The sequence below is a fragment of the Lissotriton vulgaris genome, chromosome 10 (assembly GCF_964263255.1).
Source record: "Lissotriton vulgaris chromosome 10, aLisVul1.2, whole genome shotgun sequence".
NCBI classification, from domain to species: Eukaryota; Metazoa; Chordata; class Amphibia; order Caudata; family Salamandridae; genus Lissotriton; species Lissotriton vulgaris.
Genome location: NC_141698.1, coordinates 535,207,271 through 535,226,789, shown reverse-complemented (window position 1 = coordinate 535,226,789; position 19,519 = coordinate 535,207,271). Strand labels below are relative to the sequence as shown.

Sequence of the window (19,519 nt, the reverse complement as noted above, 5' to 3'; positions counted from 1 at the left end):
GAAAAATGGATCACCATGCTTTATCTGCCTACCTGCTTAGTCTCAGTGTGTCCCAGGTGATGCTTTCCCAAGCTGTACTCGCTGGCATTTAGGCATCAGATATTTGCCTGTCGATGCCTGCACAAGTGAGTTTTGAATACGTCTAATTGCAAGCATGTTGGATGATATCTCTGAGGTTTTCACACTTGTTCTGCACATTCTGAGCCGCTGCTGATACAGCAGAATAGAAGTAGGGTGAAGGCTTGAGAGAAACTTTCCTCTAACAGTAGAAAGCACCAAGGTAGTTTCTGTAGTGTAGTGGTCATCACGTTTGCCTAACACGCGAAAGGTCCCCGGTTCGAGACCGGGCAGAAACACTGTGCATTGGATGCTTTTTTTGTGCACACTCTAAAACCTTATTATCTCAATGCAATTTTAAGAAGAGGTGGTCTTTGGACACAGTGAGCCGTGAGAAAATTTCTTTACCTTTGCAGACGAAACAAAGTTATCTCCATCGATCATCTGGGGGTTGTTCTTGGGCCTATTTTTATTTTATTTAAGCTATGTTGTATTGTTGGGGCCTTTACACCTGTGACATTGCTGTGAACGTTGTAAGTGGAAACGTTGGCAGGTGCAGACAGAAGAGTCAGAACTAAGCACACCCTGAGCCGTCAGGATGGCCGAGTGGTCTAAGGCGCCAGACTCAAGAGAGCTTGATCGTCAGTGATGCTGAGCCTTCTGGTCTCCTCATGGAGGCGTGGGTTCAAATCCCACTTCTGACAGGTCCCTTTTACACCCTTAAGTCTTCCTAATTTTTGCAGTGCATTCCCCAGACACACCACAATATTTGCAGGAACCTGTAGTAAATAAAGAGAAATCCACCAGGCTGGGCCCTCAATCACAATTCCATGTATTTCTGAAAGGGACACCTCAGGCACACCTTCCATTACATTTGCACTCCATCACAGTAACTGCCATGCTGGGTTTCGAAATAAGCATTTGATCCCATCATTTGTTGTGAGGCTCTCCTGCCACCTTTTGGGCAGAGAAGGCAGTGTTCCTGGAACAACACAGGCAGACATGTTCAACAGGGCTTCCTGGTTATGTGGGAGGAGCAGATTGCCAATGGTCCCCCCTTGCAAATTCTAATTTACATAAGGAAGACAGAGAGGTAGCTGGGAGTAGGCACTACACACGGACATTGCACTCCCTCTTGTGATTTGCAGCCAATTCTAGATTGAGTCGGAGGAAAGGAGGAGACTCGCCCAACAATGGCCATACTGGGAAGTCAGCCACTCTGGGTCTCCCAGGTGAATGTTTCAGGCCTGTGAGCCACTCATATAAATCTCGCCTGATCGAGCCTGATCGAGCGCTGAGCGAGCGCGTTTGAATGCAAATATCAAACACCACTTTCTCAGGTGCAAGAAATGGTGGGCCCTTCATTGCTTCTGGTGTGGAAGTCTATGGAGCAAGGGTCCAGGACTTGCAGAGGAGTACAAGTGCCAGAAAGTGGTTGCTGTTCTCATCTGTGCCTTTTTACTGCTCACTGGCCGATAGGAGATTGGCTGCCCCCTTCCTTGCTGGAAAGAAAAAACAACAACTTGAGAGAAAACATGACTTTGTGTGGCTCACTTATAGGGAGACGAGCCAAATAGCCCTGCTATTTTCTGAAAGACGCTTCAGTAATTGTTCAAAATGTATCTTGGCCACTCAGGCTCGTTGGTCTAGGGGTATGATTCTCGCTTTGGGTGCGAGAGGTCCCGGGTTCAAATCCCGGACGAGCCCATCCTGTGGAAGTTTTCAGGCTGCTTGTCATATAGGAGCCTTTCTTCTTTTCAATGCTATAAGACGCTGTGTATGTCGAGAAGGTTCCTTACCCTGCACGCTATTTTCCACTTTTGACATGATAAAGGAGTGCAGGACTTCGTTGCAACTGCTTTTCTGGGCTGGACCAGCAGTGTAGGAACATTACATGCAAAGTGTTTTTCTAGTGTCATTTCAGGATATGGTTTCCAAATCGCCTCTTGGAAAAAAAGTGGTCCTCATTCCTGTCTTCCAAAGAAAGAGAGACCGGGTAAGGAGAGCCCAACTTTGAGCTTCAAGGACGTTGGCCTTTAGTCTGTGCATTCCAACCCAATACATGCCAACAAGATTCCTGAGGTAGTGTCTGTTTCTGTAGTGTAGTGGTTATCACGTTCGCCTTACACGCGAAAGGTCCCTGGTTCGAGACCGGGCAGAAACAGCAGCTTGCTGTTTTTCACAGTGTTTGCATTTACTGGCTCACTTTATAGGAAAGCTGAGATAATAGAGGCTGTCTATTCCTCACCAGCCTGACGTAGTGTGCTCCAGAGATCTCAGTGACAGCTCGAAAAGAGAAGTGACGATAGCTTGCGCCATTCGCTTGCTCGCACTTTGCTCTGTAGGGTGGGCCTACTTCATGAAAGCAAGGCATGAGAGCAGAAATGCTTCTCTTGTCCTCACCACGAGCAGACACTTAAAGCAAACAAACTGTCTGAAGGACAGAGGCTTTTTAATCTCTTGTTTGATGACGGTCATGAAAAAGACAGCAATCATATTGCAGAACAGAGCAGCATGTACTGGCTAGCTGCCACTAACCCCTGGAGCTGTGTCAGAGGTGACTCTTGCGTGGCTCGTTGGTCTAGGGGTATGATTCTCGCTTAGGGTGCGAGAGGTCCCGGGTTCAAATCCCGGACGAGCCCTTTTTAGAGGTAAACATACAAACACTACTAAAATTGCACTATGCCTGACTATTTCTCGTTATACTGGGTGCATTGTTGCACAACATATTTCCAACCTCAGAAGAAAAATGGATCACCATGCTTTATCTGCCTACCTGCTTAGTCTCAGTGTGTCCCAGGTGATGCTTTCCCAAGCTGTACTCGCTGGCATTTAGGCATCAGATATTTGCCTGTCGATGCCTGCACAAGTGAGTTTTGAATACGTCTAATTGCAAGCATGTTGGATGATATCTCTGAGGTTTTCACACTTGTTCTGCACATTCTGAGCCGCTGCTGATACTGCAGAATAGAAGTAGGGTGAAGGCTTGAGAGAAACTTTCCTCTAACAGTAGAAAGCACCAAGGTAGTTTCTGTAGTGTAGTGGTCATCACGTTCGCCTAACACGCGAAAGGTCCCCGGTTCGAGACCGGGCAGAAACACTGTGCATTGGATGCTTTTTTTGTGCACACTCTAAAACCTTATTATCTCAATGCAAGTTTAAGAAGAGGTGGTCTTTGGACACAGTGAGCCGTGAGAAAATTTCTTTACCTTTGCAGACGAAACAAAGTTATCTCCATCGATCATCTGGGGGTTGTTCTTGGGCCTATTTTTATTTTATTTAAGCTATGTTGTATTGTTGGGGCCTTTACACCTGTGACATTGCTGTGAACGTTGTAAGTGGAAACGTTGGCAGGTGCAGACAGAAGAGTCAGAACTAAGCACACCCTGAGCCGTCAGGATGGCCGAGTGGTCTAAGGCGCCAGACTCAAGAGAGCTTGATCTTCAGTGATGCTGAGCCTTCTGGTCTCCTCATGGAGGCGTGGGTTCAAATCCCACTTCTGACAGGTCCCTTTTACACCCTTAAGTCTTCCTAATTTTTGCAGTGCATTCCCCAGACACACCACAATATTTGCAGGAACCTGTACTAAATAAAGAGAAATCCACCAGGCTGGGCCCTCATTCACAATTCCATGTATTTCTGAAAGGGACACCTCAGGCACACCTTCCATTACATTTGCACTCCATCACAGTAACTGCCATGCTGGGTTTCGAAATAAGCATTTGATCCCATCATTTGTTGTGAGGCTCTCCTGCCACCTTTTGGGCAGAGAAGGCAGTGTTTCTGGAACAACACAGGCAGACATGTTCAACAGGGCTTCCTGGTTATGTGGGAGGAGCAGATTGCCAATGGTCCCCCCATGCAAATTCTAATTTACATAAGGAAGACAGAGAGGTAGCTGGGAGTAGGCACTACACACGGACATTGCACTCCCTCTTGTGATTTGCAGCCAATTCTAGATTGAGTCGGAGGAAAGGAGGAGACTCGCCCAACAATGGCCATACTGGGAAGTCAGCCACTCTGGGTCTCCCAGGTGAATGTTTCAGGCCTGTGAGCCACTCATATACATCTCGCCTGATCGAGCCTGATCGAGCGCTGAGCGAGCGCGTTTGAATGCAAATATCAAACACCACTTTCTCAGGTGCAAGAAATGGTGGGCCCTTCATTGCTTCTGGTGTGGAAGTCTATGGAGCAAGGGTCCAGGACTTGCAGAGGAGTACAAGTGCCAGAAAGTGGTTGCTGTTCTCATCTGTGCCGTTTTACTGCTCACTGGCCGATAGGAGATTGGCTGCCCCCTTCCTTGCTGGAGTGAAAAAACAACAACTTGAGAGAAAACATGACTTTGTGTGGCTCACTTATAGGGAGACGAGCCAAATAGCCCTGCTATTTTCTGAAAGACGCTTCAGTAATTGTTCAAAATGTATGTTGGCCACTCAGGCTCGTTGGTCTAGGGGTATGATTCTCGCTTTGGGTGCGAGAGGTCCTGGGTTCAAATCCCGGACGAGCCCATCCTGTGGAAGTTTTCAGGCTGCTTGTCATATAGGAGCCTTTCTTCTTTTCAATGCTATAAGACGCTGTGTATGTCGAGAAGGTTCCTTACCCTGCACGCTATTTTCCACTTTTGACATGATAAAGGAGTGCAGGACTTCGTTGCAACTGCTTTTCTGGGCTGGACCAGCAGTGTAGGAACATTACATGCAAAGTGTTTTTCTAGTGTCATTTCAGGATATGGTTTCCAAATCGCCTCTTGGAAAAAAAGTGGTCCTCATTCCTGTCTTCCAAAGAAAGAGAGACCGGGTAAGGAGAGCCCAACTTTGAGCTTCAAGGACGTTGGCCTTTAGTCTGTGCATTCCAACCCAATACATGCCAACAAGATTCCTGAGGTGGTGTCTGTTTCTGTAGTGTAGTGGTTATCACGTTCGCCTGACACGCGAAAGGTCGAGACCGGGCAGAAACAGCAGCTTGCTGTTTTTCACAGTGTTTGCATTTACTGGCTCACTTTATAGGAAAGCTGAGATAATAGAGGCTGTCTATTCCTCACCAGCCTGACGTAGTGTGCTCCAGAGATCTCAGTGACAGCTCGAAAAGAGAAGTGACGATAGCTTGCGCCATTCGCTTGCTCGCACTTTGCTCTGTAGGGTGGGCCTACTTCATGAAAGCAAGGCATGAGAGCAGAAATGCTTCTCTTGTCCTCACCACGAGCAGACACTTAAAGCAAACAAACTGTCTGAAGGACAGAGGCTTTTTAATTTCTTGTTTGATGACGGTCATGAAAAAGACAGCAATCATATTGCAGAACAGAGCAGCATGTACTGGCTAGCTGCCACTAACCCCTGGAGCTGTGTCAGAGGTGACTCTTGCGTGGCTCATTGGTCTAGGGGTATGATTCTCGCTTAGGGTGCGAGAGGTCTCGGGTTCAAATCCCGGACGAGCCCTTTTTAGAGGTAAACATACAAACCCTACTAAAATTGCACTATGCCTGACTATTTCTCGTTATACTGGGTGCATTGTTGCACAACATATTTCTAACCTCAGAAGAAAAATGGATCACCATGCTTTATCTGCCTACCTGCTTAGTCTCAGTGTGTCCCAGGTGATGCTTTCCCAAGCTGTACTCGCTGGCATTTAGGCATCAGATATTTGCCTGTCGATGCCTGCACAAGTGAGTTTTGAATACGTCTAATTGCAAGCATGTTGGATGATATCTCTGAGGTTTTCACACTTGTTCTGCACATTCTGAGCCGCTGCTGATACAGCAGAATAGAAGTAGGGTGAAGGCTTGAGAGAAACTTTCCTCTAACAGTAGAAAGCACCAAGGTAGTTTCTGTAGTGTAGTGGTCATCACGTTCGCCTAACACGCGAAAGGTCCACGGTTCGAGACCGGGCAGAAACACTGTGCATTGGATGCTTTTTTTGTGCACACTCTAAAACCTTATTATCTCAATGCAATTTTAAGAAGAGGTGGTCTTTGGACACAGTGAGCCGTGAGAAAATTTCTTTACCTTTGCAGACGAAACAAAGTTATCTCCATCGATCATCTGGGGGTTGTTCTTGGGCCTATTTTTATTTTATTTAAGCTATGTTGTATTGTTGGGGCCTTTACACCTGTGACATTGCTGTGAACGTTGTAAGTGGAAACGTTGGCAGGTGCAGACAGAAGAGTCAGAACTAAGCACACCCTGAGCCGTCAGGATGGCCGAGTGGTCTAAGGCGCCAGACTCAAGAGAGCTTGATCTTCAGTGATGCTGAGCCTTCTGGTCTCCTCATGGAGGCGTGGGTTCAAATCCCACTTCTGACAGGTCCCTTTTACACCCTTAAGTCTTCCTAATTTTTGCAGTGCATTCCCCAGACACACCACAATATTTGCAGGAACCTGTAGTAAATAAAGAGAAATCCACCAGGCTGGGCCCTCAATCACAATTCCATGTATTTCTGAAAGGGACACCTCAGGCACACCTTCCATTACATTTGCACTCCATCACAGTAACTGCCATGCTGGGTTTCGAAATAAGCATTTGATCCCATCATTTGTTGTGAGGCTCTCCTGCCACCTTTTGGGCAGAGAAGGCAGTGTTCCTGGAACAACACAGGCAGACATGTTCAACAGGGCTTCCTGGTTATGTGGGAGGAGCAGATTGCCAATGGTCTCCCCTTGCAAATTCTAATTTACATAAGGAAGACAGAGAGGTAGCTGGGAGTAGGCACTACACACGGACATTGCACTCCCTCTTGTGATTTGCAGCCAATTCTAGATTGAGTCGGAGGAAAGGAGGAGACTCGCCCAACAATGGCCATACTGGGAAGTCAGCCACTCTGGGTCTCCCAGGTGAATGTTTCAGGCCTGTGAGCCACTCATATAAATCTCGCCTGATCGAGCCTGATCGAGCGCTGAGCGAGCGCGTTTGAATGCAAATATCAAACACCACTTTCTCAGGTGCAAGAAATGGTGGGCCCTTCATTGCTTCTGGTGTGGAAGTCTATGGAGCAAGGGTCCAGGACTTGCAGAGGAGTACAAGTGCCAGAAAGTGGTTGCTGTTCTCATCTGTGCCTTTTTACTGCTCACTGGCCGATAGGAGATTGGCTGCCCCCTTCCTTGCTGGAGTGAAAAAACAACAACTTGAGAGAAAACATGACTTTGTGTGGCTCACTTATAGGGAGACGAGCCAAATAGCCCTGCTATTTTCTGAAAGACGCTTCAGTAATTGTTCAAAATGTATCTTGGCCACTCAGGCTCGTTGGTCTAGGGGTATGATTCTCGCTTTGGGTGCGAGAGGTCCTGGGTTCAGATCCCGGACGAGCCCATCCTGTGGAAGTTTTCAGGCTGCTTGTCATATAGGAGCCTTTCTTCTTTTCAATGCTATAAGACGCTGTGTATGTCGAGAAGGTTCCTTACCCTGCACGCTATTTTCCACTTTTGACATGATAAAGGAGTGCAGGACTTCGTTGCAACTGCTTTTCTGGGCTGGACCAGCAGTGTAGGAACATTACATGCAAAGTGTTTTTCTAGTGTCATTTCAGGATATGGTTTCCAAATCGCCTCTTGGAAAAAAAGTGGTCCTCATTCCTGTCTTCCAAAGAAAGAGAGACCGGGTAAGGAGAGCCCAACTTTGAGCTTCAAGGACGTTGGCCTTTAGTCTGTGCATTCCAACCCAATACATGCCAACAAGATTCCTGAGGTGGTGTCTGTTTCTGTAGTGTAGTGGTTATCACGTTCGCCTTACACGCGAAAGGTCGAGACCGGGCAGAAACAGCAGCTTGCTGTTTTTCACAGTGTTTGCATTTACTGGCTCACTTTATAGGAAAGCTGAGATAATAGAGGCTGTCTATTCCTCACCAGCCTGACGTAGTGTGCTCCAGAGATCTCAGTGACAGCTCGAAAAGAGAAGTGACGATAGCTTGCGCCATTCGCTTGCTCGCACTTTGCTCTGTAGGGTGGGCCTACTTCATGAAAGCAAGGCATGAGAGCAGAAATGCTTCTCTTGTCCTCACCACGAGCAGACACTTAAAGCAAACAAACTGTCTGAAGGACAGAGGCTTTTTAATTTCTTGTTTGATGACGGTCATGAAAAAGACAGCAATCATATTGCAGAACAGAGCAGCATGTACTGGCTAGCTGCCACTAACCCCTGGAGCTGTGTCAGAGGTGACTCTTGCGTGGCTCGTTGGTCTAGGGGTATGATTCTCGCTTAGGGTGCGAGAGGTCCCGGGTTCAAATCCCGGACGAGCCCTTTTTAGAGGTAAACATACAAACCCTACTAAAATTGCACTATGCCTGACTATTTCTCGTTATACTGGGTGCATTGTTGCACAACATATTTCTAACCTCAGAAGAAAAATGGATCACCATGCTTTATCTGCCTACCTGCTTAGTCTCAGTGTGTCCCAGGTGATGCTTTCCCAAGCTGTACTCGCTGGCATTTAGGCATCAGATATTTGCCTGTCGATGCCTGCACAAGTGAGTTTTGAATACGTCTAATTGCAAGCATGTTGGATGATATCTCTGAGGTTTTCACACTTGTTCTGCACATTCTGAGCCGCTGCTGATACAGCAGAATAGAAGTAGGGTGAAGGCTTGAGAGAAACTTTCCTCTAACAGTAGAAAGCACCAAGGTAGTTTCTGTAGTGTAGTGGTCATCACGTTCGCCTAACACGCGAAAGGTCCACGGTTCGAGACCGGGCAGAAACACTGTGCATTGGATGCTTTTTTTGTGCACACTCTAAAACCTTATTATCTCAATGCAATTTTAAGAAGAGGTGGTCTTTGGACACAGTGAGCCGTGAGAAAATTTCTTTACCTTTGCAGACGAAACAAAGTTATCTCCATCGATCATCTGGGGGTTGTTCTTGGGCCTATTTTTATTTTATTTAAGCTATGTTGTATTGTTGGGGCCTTTACACCTGTGACATTGCTGTGAACGTTGTAAGTGGAAACGTTGGCAGGTGCAGACAGAAGAGTCAGAACTAAGCACACCCTGAGCCGTCAGGATGGCCGAGTGGTCTAAGGCGCCAGACTCAAGAGAGCTTGATCGTCAGTGATGCTGAGCCTTCTGGTCTCCTCATGGAGGCGTGGGTTCAAATCCCACTTCTGACAGGTCCCTTTTACACCCTTAAGTCTTCCTAATTTTTGCAGTGCATTCCCCAGACACACCACAATATTTGCAGGAACCTGTAGTAAATAAAGAGAAATCCACCAGGCTGGGCCCTCAATCACAATTCCATGTATTTCTGAAAGGGACACCTCAGGCACACCTTCCATTACATTTGCACTCCATCACAGTAACTGCCATGCTGGGTTTCGAAATAAGCATTTGATCCCATCATTTGTTGTGAGGCTCTCCTGCCACCTTTTGGGCAGAGAAGGCAGTGTTCCTGGAACAACACAGGCAGACATGTTCAACAGGGCTTCCTGGTTATGTGGGAGGAGCAGATTGCCAATGGTCTCCCCTTGCAAATTCTAATTTACATAAGGAAGACAGAGAGGTAGCTGGGAGTAGGCACTACACACGGACATTGCACTCCCTCTTGTGATTTGCAGCCAATTCTAGATTGAGTCGGAGGAAAGGAGGAGACTCGCCCAACAATGGCCATACTGGGAAGTCAGCCACTCTGGGTCTCCCAGGTGAATGTTTCAGGCCTGTGAGCCACTCATATAAATCTCGCCTGATCGAGCCTGATCGAGCGCTGAGCGAGCGCGTTTGAATGCAAATATCAAACACCACTTTCTCAGGTGCAAGAAATGGTGGGCCCTTCATTGCTTCTGGTGTGGAAGTCTATGGAGCAAGGGTCCAGGACTTGCAGAGGAGTACAAGTGCCAGAAAGTGGTTGCTGTTCTCATCTGTGCCTTTTTACTGCTCACTGGCCGATAGGAGATTGGCTGCCCCCTTCCTTGCTGGAGTGAAAAAACAACAACTTGAGAGAAAACATGACTTTGTGTGGCTCACTTATAGGGAGACGAGCCAAATAGCCCTGCTATTTTCTGAAAGACGCTTCAGTAATTGTTCAAAATGTATCTTGGCCACTCAGGCTCGTTGGTCTAGGGGTATGATTCTCGCTTTGGGTGCGAGAGGTCCTGGGTTCAAATCCCGGACGAGCCCATCCTGTGGAAGTTTTCAGGCTGCTTGTCATATAGGAGCCTTTCTTCTTTTCAATGCTATAAGACGCTGTGTATGTCGAGAAGGTTCCTTACCCTGCACGCTATTTTCCACTTTTGACATGATAAAGGAGTGCAGGACTTCGTTGCAACTGCTTTTCTGGGCTGGACCAGCAGTGTAGGAACATTACATGCAAAGTGTTTTTCTAGTGTCATTTCAGGATATGGTTTCCAAATCGCCTCTTGGAAAAAAAGTGGTCCTCATTCCTGTCTTCCAAAGAAAGAGAGACCGGGTAAGGAGAGCCCAACTTTGAGCTTCAAGGACGTTGGCCTTTAGTCTGTGCATTCCAACCCAATACATGCCAACAAGATTCCTGAGGTGGTGTCTGTTTCTGTAGTGTAGTGGTTATCACGTTCGCCTTACACGCGAAAGGTCGAGACCGGGCAGAAACAGCAGCTTGCTGTTTTTCACAGTGTTTGCATTTACTGGCTCACTTTATAGGAAAGCTGAGATAATAGAGGCTGTCTATTCCTCACCAGCCTGACGTAGTGTGCTCCAGAGATCTCAGTGACAGCTCGAAAAGAGAAGTGACGATAGCTTGCGCCATTCGCTTGCTCGCACTTTGCTCTGTAGGGTGGGCCTACTTCATGAAAGCAAGGCATGAGAGCAGAAATGCTTCTCTTGTCCTCACCACGAGCAGACACTTAAAGCAAACAAACTGTCTGAAGGACAGAGGCTTTTTAATTTCTTGTTTGATGACGGTCATGAAAAAGACAGCAATCATATTGCAGAACAGAGCAGCATGTACTGGCTAGCTGCCACTAACCCCTGGAGCTGTGTCAGAGGTGACTCTTGCGTGGCTCATTGGTCTAGGGGTATGATTCTCGCTTAGGGTGCGAGAGGGCCCGGGTTCAAATCCCGGACGAGCCCTTTTTAGAGGTAAACATACAAACCCTACTAAAATTGCACTATGCCTGACTATTTCTCGTTATACTGGGTGCATTGTTGCACAACATATTTCTAACCTCAGAAGAAAAATGGATCACCATGCTTTATCTGCCTACCTGCTTAGTCTCAGTGTGTCCCAGGTGATGCTTTCCCAAGCTGTACTCGCTGGCATTTAGGCATCAGATATTTGCCTGTCGATGCCTGCACAAGTGAGTTTTGAATACGTCTAATTGCAAGCATGTTGGATGATATCTCTGAGGTTTTCACACTTGTTCTGCACATTCTGAGCCGCTGCTGATACAGCAGAATAGAAGTAGGGTGAAGGCTTGAGAGAAACTTTCCTCTAACAGTAGAAAGCACCAAGGTAGTTTCTGTAGTGTAGTGGTCATCACGTTTGCCTAACACGCGAAAGGTCCCCGGTTCGAGACCGGGCAGAAACACTGTGCATTGGATGCTTTTTTTGTGCACACTCTAAAACCTTATTATCTCAATGCAATTTTAAGAAGAGGTGGTCTTTGGACACAGTGAGCCGTGAGAAAATTTCTTTACCTTTGCAGACGAAACAAAGTTATCTCCATCGATCATCTGGGGGTTGTTCTTGGGCCTATTTTTATTTTATTTAAGCTATGTTGTATTGTTGGGGCCTTTACACCTGTGACATTGCTGTGAACGTTGTAAGTGGAAACGTTGGCAGGTGCAGACAGAAGAGTCAGAACTAAGCACACCCTGAGCCGTCAGGATGGCCGAGTGGTCTAAGGCGCCAGACTCAAGAGAGCTTGATCGTCAGTGATGCTGAGCCTTCTGGTCTCCTCATGGAGGCGTGGGTTCAAATCCCACTTCTGACAGGTCCCTTTTACACCCTTAAGTCTTCCTAATTTTTGCAGTGCATTCCCCAGACACACCACAATATTTGCAGGAACCTGTAGTAAATAAAGAGAAATCCACCAGGCTGGGCCCTCAATCACAATTCCATGTATTTCTGAAAGGGACACCTCAGGCACACCTTCCATTACATTTGCACTCCATCACAGTAACTGCCATGCTGGGTTTCGAAATAAGCATTTGATCCCATCATTTGTTGTGAGGCTCTCCTGCCACCTTTTGGGCAGAGAAGGCAGTGTTCCTGGAACAACACAGGCAGACATGTTCAACAGGGCTTCCTGGTTATGTGGGAGGAGCAGATTGCCAATGGTCCCCCCTTGCAAATTCTAATTTACATAAGGAAGACAGAGAGGTAGCTGGGAGTAGGCACTACACACGGACATTGCACTCCCTCTTGTGATTTGCAGCCAATTCTAGATTGAGTCGGAGGAAAGGAGGAGACTCGCCCAACAATGGCCATACTGGGAAGTCAGCCACTCTGGGTCTCCCAGGTGAATGTTTCAGGCCTGTGAGCCACTCATATAAATCTCGCCTGATCGAGCCTGATCGAGCGCTGAGCGAGCGCGTTTGAATGCAAATATCAAACACCACTTTCTCAGGTGCAAGAAATGGTGGGCCCTTCATTGCTTCTGGTGTGGAAGTCTATGGAGCAAGGGTCCAGGACTTGCAGAGGAGTACAAGTGCCAGAAAGTGGTTGCTGTTCTCATCTGTGCCTTTTTACTGCTCACTGGCCGATAGGAGATTGGCTGCCCCCTTCCTTGCTGGAAAGAAAAAACAACAACTTGAGAGAAAACATGACTTTGTGTGGCTCACTTATAGGGAGACGAGCCAAATAGCCCTGCTATTTTCTGAAAGACGCTTCAGTAATTGTTCAAAATGTATCTTGGCCACTCAGGCTCGTTGGTCTAGGGGTATGATTCTCGCTTTGGGTGCGAGAGGTCCCGGGTTCAAATCCCGGACGAGCCCATCCTGTGGAAGTTTTCAGGCTGCTTGTCATATAGGAGCCTTTCTTCTTTTCAATGCTATAAGACGCTGTGTATGTCGAGAAGGTTCCTTACCCTGCACGCTATTTTCCACTTTTGACATGATAAAGGAGTGCAGGACTTCGTTGCAACTGCTTTTCTGGGCTGGACCAGCAGTGTAGGAACATTACATGCAAAGTGTTTTTCTAGTGTCATTTCAGGATATGGTTTCCAAATCGCCTCTTGGAAAAAAAGTGGTCCTCATTCCTGTCTTCCAAAGAAAGAGAGACCGGGTAAGGAGAGCCCAACTTTGAGCTTCAAGGACGTTGGCCTTTAGTCTGTGCATTCCAACCCAATACATGCCAACAAGATTCCTGAGGTAGTGTCTGTTTCTGTAGTGTAGTGGTTATCACGTTCGCCTTACACGCGAAAGGTCCCTGGTTCGAGACCGGGCAGAAACAGCAGCTTGCTGTTTTTCACAGTGTTTGCATTTACTGGCTCACTTTATAGGAAAGCTGAGATAATAGAGGCTGTCTATTCCTCACCAGCCTGACGTAGTGTGCTCCAGAGATCTCAGTGACAGCTCGAAAAGAGAAGTGACGATAGCTTGCGCCATTCGCTTGCTCGCACTTTGCTCTGTAGGGTGGGCCTACTTCATGAAAGCAAGGCATGAGAGCAGAAATGCTTCTCTTGTCCTCACCACGAGCAGACACTTAAAGCAAACAAACTGTCTGAAGGACAGAGGCTTTTTAATCTCTTGTTTGATGACGGTCATGAAAAAGACAGCAATCATATTGCAGAACAGAGCAGCATGTACTGGCTAGCTGCCACTAACCCCTGGAGCTGTGTCAGAGGTGACTCTTGCGTGGCTCGTTGGTCTAGGGGTATGATTCTCGCTTAGGGTGCGAGAGGTCCCGGGTTCAAATCCCGGACGAGCCCTTTTTAGAGGTAAACATACAAACACTACTAAAATTGCACTATGCCTGACTATTTCTCGTTATACTGGGTGCATTGTTGCACAACATATTTCCAACCTCAGAAGAAAAATGGATCACCATGCTTTATCTGCCTACCTGCTTAGTCTCAGTGTGTCCCAGGTGATGCTTTCCCAAGCTGTACTCGCTGGCATTTAGGCATCAGATATTTGCCTGTCGATGCCTGCACAAGTGAGTTTTGAATACGTCTAATTGCAAGCATGTTGGATGATATCTCTGAGGTTTTCACACTTGTTCTGCACATTCTGAGCCGCTGCTGATACTGCAGAATAGAAGTAGGGTGAAGGCTTGAGAGAAACTTTCCTCTAACAGTAGAAAGCACCAAGGTAGTTTCTGTAGTGTAGTGGTCATCACGTTCGCCTAACACGCGAAAGGTCCCCGGTTCGAGACCGGGCAGAAACACTGTGCATTGGATGCTTTTTTTGTGCACACTCTAAAACCTTATTATCTCAATGCAAGTTTAAGAAGAGGTGGTCTTTGGACACAGTGAGCCGTGAGAAAATTTCTTTACCTTTGCAGACGAAACAAAGTTATCTCCATCGATCATCTGGGGGTTGTTCTTGGGCCTATTTTTATTTTATTTAAGCTATGTTGTATTGTTGGGGCCTTTACACCTGTGACATTGCTGTGAACGTTGTAAGTGGAAACGTTGGCAGGTGCAGACAGAAGAGTCAGAACTAAGCACACCCTGAGCCGTCAGGATGGCCGAGTGGTCTAAGGCGCCAGACTCAAGAGAGCTTGATCTTCAGTGATGCTGAGCCTTCTGGTCTCCTCATGGAGGCGTGGGTTCAAATCCCACTTCTGACAGGTCCCTTTTACACCCTTAAGTCTTCCTAATTTTTGCAGTGCATTCCCCAGACACACCACAATATTTGCAGGAACCTGTACTAAATAAAGAGAAATCCACCAGGCTGGGCCCTCATTCACAATTCCATGTATTTCTGAAAGGGACACCTCAGGCACACCTTCCATTACATTTGCACTCCATCACAGTAACTGCCATGCTGGGTTTCGAAATAAGCATTTGATCCCATCATTTGTTGTGAGGCTCTCCTGCCACCTTTTGGGCAGAGAAGGCAGTGTTTCTGGAACAACACAGGCAGACATGTTCAACAGGGCTTCCTGGTTATGTGGGAGGAGCAGATTGCCAATGGTCCCCCCATGCAAATTCTAATTTACATAAGGAAGACAGAGAGGTAGCTGGGAGTAGGCACTACACACGGACATTGCACTCCCTCTTGTGATTTGCAGCCAATTCTAGATTGAGTCGGAGGAAAGGAGGAGACTCGCCCAACAATGGCCATACTGGGAAGTCAGCCACTCTGGGTCTCCCAGGTGAATGTTTCAGGCCTGTGAGCCACTCATATACATCTCGCCTGATCGAGCCTGATCGAGCGCTGAGCGAGCGCGTTTGAATGCAAATATCAAACACCACTTTCTCAGGTGCAAGAAATGGTGGGCCCTTCATTGCTTCTGGTGTGGAAGTCTATGGAGCAAGGGTCCAGGACTTGCAGAGGAGTACAAGTGCCAGAAAGTGGTTGCTGTTCTCATCTGTGCCGTTTTACTGCTCACTGGCCGATAGGAGATTGGCTGCCCCCTTCCTTGCTGGAGTGAAAAAACAACAACTTGAGAGAAAACATGACTTTGTGTGGCTCACTTATAGGGAGACGAGCCAAATAGCCCTGCTATTTTCTGAAAGACGCTTCAGTAATTGTTCAAAATGTATGTTGGCCACTCAGGCTCGTTGGTCTAGGGGTATGATTCTCGCTTTGGGTGCGAGAGGTCCTGGGTTCAAATCCCGGACGAGCCCATCCTGTGGAAGTTTTCAGGCTGCTTGTCATATAGGAGCCTTTCTTCTTTTCAATGCTATAAGACGCTGTGTATGTCGAGAAGGTTCCTTACCCTGCACGCTATTTTCCACTTTTGACATGATAAAGGAGTGCAGGACTTCGTTGCAACTGCTTTTCTGGGCTGGACCAGCAGTGTAGGAACATTACATGCAAAGTGTTTTTCTAGTGTCATTTCAGGATATGGTTTCCAAATCGCCTCTTGGAAAAAAAGTGGTCCTCATTCCTGTCTTCCAAAGAAAGAGAGACCGGGTAAGGAGAGCCCAACTTTGAGCTTCAAGGACGTTGGCCTTTAGTCTGTGCATTCCAACCCAATACATGCCAACAAGATTCCTGAGGTGGTGTCTGTTTCTGTAGTGTAGTGGTTATCACGTTCGCCTGACACGCGAAAGGTCGAGACCGGGCCGAAACAGCAGCTTGCTGTTTTTCACAGTGTTTGCATTTACTGGCTCACTTTATAGGAAAGCTGAGATAATAGAGGCTGTCTATTCCTCACCAGCCTGACGTAGTGTGCTCCAGAGATCTCAGTGACAGCTCGAAAAGAGAAGTGACGATAGCTTGCGCCATTCGCTTGCTCGCACTTTGCTCTGTAGGGTGGGCCTACTTCATGAAAGCAAGGCATGAGAGCAGAAATGCTTCTCTTGTCCTCACCACGAGCAGACACTTAAAGCAAACAAACTGTCTGAAGGACAGAGGCTTTTTAATTTCTTGTTTGATGACGGTCATGAAAAAGACAGCAATCATATTGCAGAACAGAGCAGCATGTACTGGCTAGCTGCCACTAACCCCTGGAGCTGTGTCAGAGGTGACTCTTGCGTGGCTCATTGGTCTAGGGGTATGATTCTCGCTTAGGGTGCGAGAGGTCTCGGGTTCAAATCCCGGACGAGCCCTTTTTAGAGGTAAACATACAAACCCTACTAAAATTGCACTATGCCTGACTATTTCTCGTTATACTGGGTGCATTGTTGCACAACATATTTCTAACCTCAGAAGAAAAATGGATCACCATGCTTTATCTGCCTACCTGCTTAGTCTCAGTGTGTCCCAGGTGATGCTTTCCCAAGCTGTACTCGCTGGCATTTAGGCATCAGATATTTGCCTGTCGATGCCTGCACAAGTGAGTTTTGAATACGTCTAATTGCAAGCATGTTGGATGATATCTCTGAGGTTTTCACACTTGTTCTGCACATTCTGAGCCGCTGCTGATACAGCAGAATAGAAGTAGGGTGAAGGCTTGAGAGAAACTTTCCTCTAACAGTAGAAAGCACCAATGTAGTTTCTGTAGTGTAGTGGTCATCACGTTCGCCTAACACGCGAAAGGTCCACGGTTCGAGACCGGGCAGAAACACTGTGCATTGGATGCTTTTTTTGTGCACACTCTAAAACCTTATTATCTCAATGCAATTTTAAGAAGAGGTGGTCTTTGGACACAGTGAGCCGTGAGAAAATTTCTTTACCTTTGCAGATGAAACAAAGTTATCTCCATCGATCATCTGGGGGTTGTTCTTGGGCCTATTTTTATTTTATTTAAGCTATGTTGTATTGTTGGGGCCTTTACACCTGTGACATTGCTGTGAACGTTGTAAGTGGAAACGTTGGCAGGTGCAGACAGAAGAGTCAGAACTAAGCACACCCTGAGCCGTCAGGATGGCCGAGTGGTCTAAGGCGCCAGACTCAAGAGAGCTTGATCTTCAGTGATGCTGAGCCTTCTGGTCTCCTCATGGAGGCGTGGGTTCAAATCCCACTTCTGACAGGTCCCTTTTACACCCTTAAGTCTTCCTAATTTTTGCAGTGCATTCCCCAGACACACCACAATATTTGCAGGAACCTGTAGTAAATAAAGAGAAATCCACCAGGCTGGGCCCTCAATCACAATTCCATGTATTTCTGAAAGGGACACCTCAGGCACACCTTCCATTACATTTGCACTCCATCACAGTAACTGCCATGCTGGGTTTCGAAATAAGCATTTGATCCCATCATTTGTTGTGAGGCTCTCCTGCCACCTTTTGGGCAGAGAAGGCAGTGTTCCTGGAACAACACAGGCAGACATGTTCAACAGGGCTTCCTGGTTATGTGGGAGGAGCAGATTGCCAATGGTCTCCCCTTGCAAATTCTAATTTACATAAGGAAGACAGAGAGGTAGCTGGGAGTAGGCACTACACACGGACATTGCACTCCCTCTTGTGATTTGCAGCCAATTCTAGATTGAGTCGGAGGAAAGGAGGAGACTCGCCCAACAATGGCCATACTGGGAAGTCAGCCACTCTGGGTCTCCCAGGTGAATGTTTCAGGCCTGTGAGCCACTCATATAAATCTCGCCTGATCGAGCCTGATCGAGCGCTGAGCGAGCGCGTTTGAATGCAAATATCAAACACCACTTTCTCAGGTGCAAGAAATGGTGGGCCCTTCATTGCTTCTGGTGTGGAAGTCTATGGAGCAAGGGTCCAGGACTTGCAGAGGAGTACAAGTGCCAGAAAGTGGTTGCTGTTCTCATCTGTGCCTTTTTACTGCTCACTGGCCGATAGGAGATTGGCTGCCCCCTTCCTTGCTGGAGTGAAAAAACAACAACTTGAGAGAAAACATGACTTTGTGTGGCTCACTTATAGGGAGACGAGCCAAATAGCCCTGCTATTTTCTGAAAGACGCTTCAGTAATTGTTCAAAATGTATCTTGGCCACTCAGGCTCGTTGGTCTAGGGGTATGATTCTCGCTTTGGGTGCGAGAGGTCCTGGGTTCAAATCCCGGACGAGCCCATCCTGTGGAAGTTTTCAGGCTGCTTGTCATATAGGAGCCTTTCTTCTTTTCAATGCTATAAGACGCTGTGTATGTCGAGAAGGTTCCTTACCCTGCACGCTATTTTCCACTTTTGACATGATAAAGGAGTGCAGGACTTCGTTGCAACTGCTTTTCTGGGCTGGACCAGCAGTGTAGGAACATTACATGCAAAGTGTTTTTCTAGTGTCATTTCAGGATATGGTTTCCAAATCGCCTCTTGGAAAAAAAGTGGTCCTCATTCCTGTCTTCCAAAGAAAGAGAGACCGGGTAAGGAGAGCCCAACTTTGAGCTTCAAGGACGTTGGCCTTTAGTCTGTGCATTCCAACCCAATACATGCCAACAAGATTCCTGAGGTGGTGTCTGTTTCTGTAGTGTAGTGGTTATCACGTTCGCCTTACACGCGAAAGGTCGAGACCGGGCAGAAACAGCAGCTTGCTGTTTTTCACAGTGTTTGCATTTACTGGCTCACTTTATAGGAAAGCTGAGATAATAGAGGCTGTCTATTCCTCACCAGCCTGACGTAGTGTGCTCCAGAGATCTCAGTGACAGCTCGAAAAGAGAAGTGACGATAGCTTGCGCCATTCGCTTGCTCGCACTTTGCTCTGTAGGGTGGGCCTACTTCATGAAAGCAAGGCATGAGAGCAGAAATGCTTCTCTTGTCCTCACCACGAGCAGACACTTAAAGCAAACAAACTGTCTGAAGGACAGAGGCTTTTTAATTTCTTGTTTGATGACGGTCATGAAAAAGACAGCAATCATATTGCAGAACAGAGCAGCATGTACTGGCTAGCTGCCACTAACCCCTGGAGCTGTGTCAGAGGTGACTCTTGCGTGGCTCGTTGGTCTAGGGGTATGATTCTCGCTTAGGGTGCGAGAGGTCCCGGGTTCAAATCCCGGACGAGCCCTTTTTAGAGGTAAACATACAAACCCTACTAAAATTGCACTATGCCTGACTATTT

At 47.1% G+C, this 19,519-nt stretch overlaps 23 non-coding genes across 23 annotated transcripts; all 23 read left to right on the top strand.

Annotated features, from left to right (window-relative positions):
* The first annotated feature begins 283 nt into the window (after window positions 1–283).
* TRNAV-AAC (transfer RNA valine (anticodon AAC)) lies at window positions 284–356 on the top strand. The gene has a single exon. It is a non-coding gene; the product is annotated as a tRNA-Val (tRNA).
* A 293-nt stretch (window positions 357–649) lies between these two features.
* On the top strand, window positions 650–761 carry TRNAL-CAA (transfer RNA leucine (anticodon CAA)). Its single transcript has 2 exons — window positions 650–687; window positions 716–761. It is a non-coding gene; the product is annotated as a tRNA-Leu (tRNA).
* A 931-nt stretch (window positions 762–1,692) lies between these two features.
* TRNAP-UGG (transfer RNA proline (anticodon UGG)) lies at window positions 1,693–1,764 on the top strand. The gene has a single exon. It is a non-coding gene; the product is annotated as a tRNA-Pro (tRNA).
* Window positions 1,765–2,148: 384 nt separating this feature from the next.
* On the top strand, window positions 2,149–2,221 carry TRNAV-UAC (transfer RNA valine (anticodon UAC)). Its single transcript has one exon. It is a non-coding gene; the product is annotated as a tRNA-Val (tRNA).
* A 406-nt stretch (window positions 2,222–2,627) lies between these two features.
* TRNAP-AGG (transfer RNA proline (anticodon AGG)) lies at window positions 2,628–2,699 on the top strand. Its single transcript has one exon. It is a non-coding gene; the product is annotated as a tRNA-Pro (tRNA).
* Window positions 2,700–3,084: 385 nt separating this feature from the next.
* TRNAV-AAC (transfer RNA valine (anticodon AAC)) lies at window positions 3,085–3,157 on the top strand. Its single transcript has one exon. It is a non-coding gene; the product is annotated as a tRNA-Val (tRNA).
* Window positions 3,158–3,450: 293 nt separating this feature from the next.
* TRNAL-CAA (transfer RNA leucine (anticodon CAA)) lies at window positions 3,451–3,562 on the top strand. The gene is made up of 2 exons: window positions 3,451–3,488; window positions 3,517–3,562. It is a non-coding gene; the product is annotated as a tRNA-Leu (tRNA).
* Window positions 3,563–5,877: 2,315 nt separating this feature from the next.
* Window positions 5,878–5,950, top strand: TRNAV-AAC (transfer RNA valine (anticodon AAC)). Its single transcript has one exon. It is a non-coding gene; the product is annotated as a tRNA-Val (tRNA).
* Window positions 5,951–6,243: 293 nt separating this feature from the next.
* On the top strand, window positions 6,244–6,355 carry TRNAL-CAA (transfer RNA leucine (anticodon CAA)). The gene is made up of 2 exons: window positions 6,244–6,281; window positions 6,310–6,355. It is a non-coding gene; the product is annotated as a tRNA-Leu (tRNA).
* Window positions 6,356–8,213: 1,858 nt separating this feature from the next.
* On the top strand, window positions 8,214–8,285 carry TRNAP-AGG (transfer RNA proline (anticodon AGG)). The gene has a single exon. It is a non-coding gene; the product is annotated as a tRNA-Pro (tRNA).
* Window positions 8,286–8,670: 385 nt separating this feature from the next.
* TRNAV-AAC (transfer RNA valine (anticodon AAC)) lies at window positions 8,671–8,743 on the top strand. The gene has a single exon. It is a non-coding gene; the product is annotated as a tRNA-Val (tRNA).
* A 293-nt stretch (window positions 8,744–9,036) lies between these two features.
* TRNAL-CAA (transfer RNA leucine (anticodon CAA)) lies at window positions 9,037–9,148 on the top strand. Its single transcript has 2 exons — window positions 9,037–9,074; window positions 9,103–9,148. It is a non-coding gene; the product is annotated as a tRNA-Leu (tRNA).
* Window positions 9,149–11,006: 1,858 nt separating this feature from the next.
* Window positions 11,007–11,078, top strand: TRNAP-AGG (transfer RNA proline (anticodon AGG)). Its single transcript has one exon. It is a non-coding gene; the product is annotated as a tRNA-Pro (tRNA).
* Window positions 11,079–11,463: 385 nt separating this feature from the next.
* On the top strand, window positions 11,464–11,536 carry TRNAV-AAC (transfer RNA valine (anticodon AAC)). Its single transcript has one exon. It is a non-coding gene; the product is annotated as a tRNA-Val (tRNA).
* Window positions 11,537–11,829: 293 nt separating this feature from the next.
* On the top strand, window positions 11,830–11,941 carry TRNAL-CAA (transfer RNA leucine (anticodon CAA)). Its single transcript has 2 exons — window positions 11,830–11,867; window positions 11,896–11,941. It is a non-coding gene; the product is annotated as a tRNA-Leu (tRNA).
* A 931-nt stretch (window positions 11,942–12,872) lies between these two features.
* TRNAP-UGG (transfer RNA proline (anticodon UGG)) lies at window positions 12,873–12,944 on the top strand. Its single transcript has one exon. It is a non-coding gene; the product is annotated as a tRNA-Pro (tRNA).
* A 384-nt stretch (window positions 12,945–13,328) lies between these two features.
* On the top strand, window positions 13,329–13,401 carry TRNAV-UAC (transfer RNA valine (anticodon UAC)). Its single transcript has one exon. It is a non-coding gene; the product is annotated as a tRNA-Val (tRNA).
* Window positions 13,402–13,807: 406 nt separating this feature from the next.
* Window positions 13,808–13,879, top strand: TRNAP-AGG (transfer RNA proline (anticodon AGG)). The gene has a single exon. It is a non-coding gene; the product is annotated as a tRNA-Pro (tRNA).
* A 385-nt stretch (window positions 13,880–14,264) lies between these two features.
* Window positions 14,265–14,337, top strand: TRNAV-AAC (transfer RNA valine (anticodon AAC)). Its single transcript has one exon. It is a non-coding gene; the product is annotated as a tRNA-Val (tRNA).
* Window positions 14,338–14,630: 293 nt separating this feature from the next.
* TRNAL-CAA (transfer RNA leucine (anticodon CAA)) lies at window positions 14,631–14,742 on the top strand. Its single transcript has 2 exons — window positions 14,631–14,668; window positions 14,697–14,742. It is a non-coding gene; the product is annotated as a tRNA-Leu (tRNA).
* Window positions 14,743–17,057: 2,315 nt separating this feature from the next.
* On the top strand, window positions 17,058–17,130 carry TRNAV-AAC (transfer RNA valine (anticodon AAC)). Its single transcript has one exon. It is a non-coding gene; the product is annotated as a tRNA-Val (tRNA).
* Window positions 17,131–17,423: 293 nt separating this feature from the next.
* On the top strand, window positions 17,424–17,535 carry TRNAL-CAA (transfer RNA leucine (anticodon CAA)). The gene is made up of 2 exons: window positions 17,424–17,461; window positions 17,490–17,535. It is a non-coding gene; the product is annotated as a tRNA-Leu (tRNA).
* A 1,858-nt stretch (window positions 17,536–19,393) lies between these two features.
* On the top strand, window positions 19,394–19,465 carry TRNAP-AGG (transfer RNA proline (anticodon AGG)). Its single transcript has one exon. It is a non-coding gene; the product is annotated as a tRNA-Pro (tRNA).
* The last annotated feature ends 54 nt before the right edge of the window (window positions 19,466–19,519 follow it).